General features: G+C 34.3%; 1 pseudogene; it reads left to right on the top strand.

Annotated features, from left to right (window-relative positions):
• Positions 1-1,347: 1,347 nt before the first annotated feature.
• On the top strand, positions 1,348-1,656 carry LOC102547275 (60S ribosomal protein L21-like; annotated as a pseudogene).
• The last annotated feature ends 4,106 nt before the right edge of the window (positions 1,657-5,762 follow it).

Raw genomic sequence — 5,762 nt, 5'->3', positions numbered from 1 at the left:
GTGATGTGAGTGGAAAATTGAAAATAGAACCTTTATTTTGTAATGTTAGAAAAGTTCAAGAGTTAAAAGTGAGGTGAGAAAATGGAATAAGCCTGCAGCTTAAACTAAAGGGATATCCAATTTAAGACAGATGATACTTAGAAAGAGATAAACTAGGAATAGATTTTCTTGGAGCAAAACCCACCCAGTACCACAAGTCTTCATGGATATCTATACTGTGACTACATAATTTCACTGGAGGGTTTCCCATATGTCTTCTCATTATGGCCCCAAGACAGTAATGAGTTATTATAGATCCAAACCATAAAATGAATTTTTAGTGGCTAAGCATGAAGGGAAACAAGTGGTTTACCCCTTGTATCTGGATCATATTAAACATTGGTAAATATCTGCATTCCTTAAAATCAGTTATCCTTCCCATGTGAATCTGATTGAAAACTCAACTTGAAAATTGAGTTTTCTAGTTTACTTGTAAGTAGATCCAAAGCAAATCAGCCCTGTTTCATGCCTCTTGCCTCCTGATAAATTGAATTGACTTGAGCAGAAATACATTAAAATGCTACATGAGAAGAATATAGGAAAAAAGGAGAAGTGGCATGATAATTGCCGTAGAGACATTGTATCGACCCTGCTATTAGTTTTCATGTCACTAGTAAAACTCAGAAGCAAGCTCATTAGAGTAAACACAAAGACTTATTTTATGTTATAATTACACTGCTGTAGTTTAGAAGAGTAGCATGACACTGCTACATGGATTCTGTGCAGGGCTCTTTAGGTAATTAACTCCAACAGTGATACTCTTTGGAGATAACAAGAACATAAAATTTTCATCATAGGGCTCCAAACATGTGGCTTCCTTCATTCATAGACTCTAGATTTATTATCTACAAATGTATTTGGGCACGTTTATTTATCCTTCCCTGATCCTTCAAGCAGAATGAAGAACCTTTCACTGTCCATATAACTATAGAGTAGCAAAATAATGTAAGGAGGTAACTAGCTTTTGCTGTCAGAATTGAATGGTTATTGTTGAAATAATACATGCACTCTGAATGTGCGCCTCAACTTCTTGGGTTCTGGTAAGTGTATTATGAAACGTTGATAGATCAAAACTAGAATAGAAAAATAAAGAAGAAATAAGGAGTATTTGGCCTTGGCAGCCATCTTCCAGTGACTCGCCTAAATGACCAACACAAAGGGAAAGAGGAGGGGCAATCACTAGGGCCTTTCTCTAGCCTTTTAGGAAACACGTAGTTGTTCCTTTATATATATATCCAAACCTTTCCTTGTAAAATTTGCATATATATGCAAATCTATAACAAGGGTGGTATTATAGACATCAAGGGAATGGGCACAGTTCAAAAAAGAATGCCCCAAAAGTGTTACCACAGCCAAACTGGAAGAGCCTATAATGTCACCCAGCATGTCATTGGCACTATTGCACACAAACAAGTTAAAGGCAAGATTCTTGTCATGAGGATCAATGTGCAGATTGAGCAGATCAAGCACTGGAAGAGCAGATACAGCTTCCTGAAGCCAGTGAAGGAGACCGATCAGAGGAATAAGAATGCCAAAGAGAAGGGCTCCTGGATTCAGCTGAAGTGCCAGCCTGTGCCACCCAAAGAAGCACACTTTATGAGGACTAATGGAAAGTAGGATGAGCTGCTGGGGGTCATTCTGTAGGAAATCATGGTCTAATGTAAAAAACGAAATAAAGGACCCGGACTGAAAAGTGTTAAAAAGGACAGTGAGAAAGAAAGGACTGTACTATATTCATATATGCATGTATAATACATAAATGTTAATATCTAAGTAATTATGAAAAGACCAAAAGGAAAAAATGAAAGCATGTATTTTCACACCTCAACAAGTACACCCTGATGATTTTGTGTAAGATGCCAATGACTTGAGATGCTTCATACAAATAATCTGAGCCTAATTCTAATAGCCCATATTCCCTTACAACAGTTGGTCAGTTTTAAGAAGACTATTAGTTCTTTATATTTTATTATTTAACAGTGTAGTGAGATGCCTGCTTATCTATACAGATATCTACTTCACACAAAGGCACGTGAAGAAAAACAAGTAAATTCCATTTATCCTTTATATAAATAATATCCATTCTATCTCAGGAAGTGAATCTCTGAGAATATATCTGCTATGTCTCTGTTTCTCTTTCCTTTATTCTTCTCTGTATCTATTTTGACCTAGTAAGCATTTCTATTTCCATTCCTTTGGATTGTAACCTGTATTTCCGTGATGACAATATACAGAGAGAAATACAATGCATGTACTCACATGTAAATGAATTTATTACTATATAGATACAGACAACAATAATCATTTACAAAAGAATATAATGCTGAAACAACAACAGTCATGTGCTTTTGCATGCGTGTACATATATACATATAAAATATGTGTATGTGTGCAGAATATACATAATGAGAAAAAAGCTTAGAAAAATAAGCTGTTTTTACTTGAAACCTCAACTTATTATAATTAGCTCTAATGCTATGCCTGATTCGGAATACAATAAAAATAAATAAATATAATTATTACAAAGATAGATATGAAACCAAAGCAAGAAACCATGTGGAAACATTTTGTAGAGGCAGAAGCATACCATTCATTTATCTGAGTGTATATTGCAGCTTTGTGTTTTCAGCTTCGTTACTGCCATTAGCATCTTGGGCAACATAGTTAACTCTACTGTTGTTTTTAAAAACAAAATCCCAATCATTCAATTTTACCAAATGAAGACTCAAGAGCTAGATGCTAGGGTGAAAATCTACTAGCTCAGTTAGTCAGAAAAACATGCAGTTAACCTTCCTCTTCCACTGATGACCCAGAAGGAAAAAGCACATTCTTGCTGTCTTAAAAACCCTTTAAACCGAATGCCCCCTCCTTTCTACTTCCACTGTTTCTCTCTATTCTTCTTCCTGACCTCCTCCAACTCTCTATTTTTTTCCTATGTTCACTCCCTATCAACTGGTTGCTTGTTCTGCCTCTTGACCTATTGTTGAATTTATTTAATCTTGTTTACAATAAACAGAATTGAAGATATTTACTTGGGCTAAGCCATACCACAATTAGAAACAACTTTTTTTCCAGTACACAATGTCACAATGGGATAAAATATTCTACAGTGCTCTTAGATTAAAGGTGGGTGCTTGAGCTGATCCATACCACAAGTAGAGACGTTTTATATAGTATAAAATTTCAGGGTTCCCAGTAGGATCAGATATACTGCAACACTCTAAGCACCTTTTAGAAAGTGTGTTACAATTGTTCTTCAATAAGATCTCTCTGTGTTTCCTCTTTCTGTCTCTCTGTGTCTCTCTTTGTCTCTCTCTGTCTCTCTCCATATGTGTGTGTGTGTGTTTGTGTGTGTGTGTGTGTGTGTGTGTGTGTGTGTGTGTAAGTTACATGGTAATACATGACATTCATTGACTATGATCTTGAATCCACATGGCTTTATGGTTGTGAACATACAAAACAATGCTCGCCCAATTGATTTCTACTGGGAAAAATGGAAGAAAGAGATTTTTCCTTTCTTTGGCTTTTCAGAAAAATTAAGACAGCCCAGGTTTGGTGAGGATAAATCCAGACCAGTTTTCTGAATGTAGTCCATAGAAAGTATGCAACTGAAACAATAGATCCTGTCTTATAAATTAGAACATAACAAAATTCTTAACATATTTTAGTTTAATAGTTTATCAGACACTTCTTTCATATACTTGCTTATTTAAATCCCCAATATGGAACTCATACTTTTACTTATTTAAAACACATTATTTATTTTTCCTATCTATTTCTTCTGATTTCACAACAGGGAAATGAACTTGCAAGAAAACAAATGAATGCTATGATATGTTCAACTTCTTATATTTCAAAAATCTTATTTTTAGCCATCTTTACAGGTATATATTTTACACACATGAGGGCAGGTGCCCTTGCAGTCCATGAAAAGTCATCAAATTCTAGAGCTTGGATTACACACAATTGTGACCTGCCTTTGGTGGGTGCACGGTAAAGAAAGGAAGCTCTCTGCAGAACCTATGTACGTAGTCTTAATTTCTGAAGCATCTCTATGGAAAACTGGCATTTGTGAAAGTACAAAGGATCACATTGTGTCTGAGATTAGGTTAGTGACTAGTAAAAATCTATACTTTAAAGTTGACAATGATATGTTGAGTAGCATCTGGACTCTCCAGTAACACTTCTGCAAAACAAGCGTCTGAGTACATGGTACACTCGTCATTTTAGTAGCAGATAAACACACTGATTTTTTTTTTTTTGAAGAAAGACTTAGTGACTGTAGTCTGCTGCCAAGAGGACAAATTGAACAATTTGAAATCTGTGGATGATATACTAAAAATTGCCCTAGAAAACAGGCTGCTTGAATTTCAGATCTTGGAATCTCATTTCCTAAGCTTCTCTGTACTCTTCTCTCTTCTTCCTCCTCCTTCTCTTGAATGTGTCTATGTGTAACAATAAAGCAATAAATAATTAGTTTTCTGATGATCACATAAATAATGAAAATGTCCAAGTTTATGTTATGATAATAATTGATATGAATAAAATCACATTTTCCTTTATTCATTTCTTTAGTAATTGTTATTTGGTCATTTCTGTATTTCAAGCACATTCATAGGTTCTAAAGACCTGATAAGAAAAAGAAAGATCTAATATAGGATTGTTATGAGTTTTTTCTCACTGAGCACAAATTCTTATTATGGGGGGGGGAGATACATGTAGATAAATGCAAGAAGGAGGGTTAACATATCAATTGTAGAAGCTAAAAAACTGAGAAATTACGAGTAACCACACATTTACAACTGGGTGCTTAAATTGATAATGTCCCAACTTACTGAGATATTCTGGAGTTCATAAAATCTTAGCTTTTTCTTGCTTTTGGGATTCTTCTGTCTTGACAAAAATGATGTATTACATTTTAAGTGTGTTGAGCTTTAGGGGTTTCTGATACATCTTATAGTGATATGTCTTCATCAGCAGTATGACATACAAGTCTATATTTGTTCAGTGTCTGGATACCATGTTATCTCCTCAAGGACCTTTTTATATTATTTATCTCTTCAATTCTGATAAGGTTATTTTTCTTTTAACAATTAAACCTTTATTTTGCAAACTTAACAAATCAGAGGAGATATTCCTGTCCTTTATTAGTATGTCTTTATATATATATTGTATATATTTTATTTTATATCATTCAATTAACATTTAGTAAAGGCATCTTACTAACTTTTCAGATTAGTAGAGTTCAAAATATGATAAATGAGATCAACATCAGTACTGTTTTCATATTATGTTTACATACACTGAACAAAGCCTGGTGATGTATGCCTGTAAGAGATGCTGAAGGGAGGGAGGACGATCAAGAGGTTGAAGCCAGCCTGGACACAGTTCAAACAAATTACTTGTATGTCATATGGTAGAATACAAAGACAAACATAAACAGAGAAGTTATATACATACTGTAGAGAGGGTTGTGGCAAGGGTGATTTAAATTATCCTGTGCTAAATATGGGTAAGTTATAGTTCAACAAATGTTGCTTCAGTCATCAGAAAGATATACTTGATGAGGTTTCAGGAAAAATGAAGAGAAAGAGAAAGTTTAATTTTTAGTTTAAATTAAATGAATATCATCTGCATAACTATTCAAATGTGATAAATTAAGAAAAAACAACTAACACAATATTGAGATTGTAATTGTTTAGTGGTTTTGTTTCTTTGGTTTG

The sequence above is a fragment of the Rattus norvegicus genome, chromosome X (genome assembly GCF_021556685.1).
Source record: "Rattus norvegicus strain SHRSP/BbbUtx chromosome X, alternate assembly SHRSP_T2T, whole genome shotgun sequence".
NCBI lineage: Eukaryota > Metazoa > Chordata > Mammalia > Rodentia > Muridae > Rattus > Rattus norvegicus.
The sequence above is the reverse complement of the archived record's forward strand: the minus strand, read 5'-3'. Positions and strand labels throughout refer to the sequence as shown.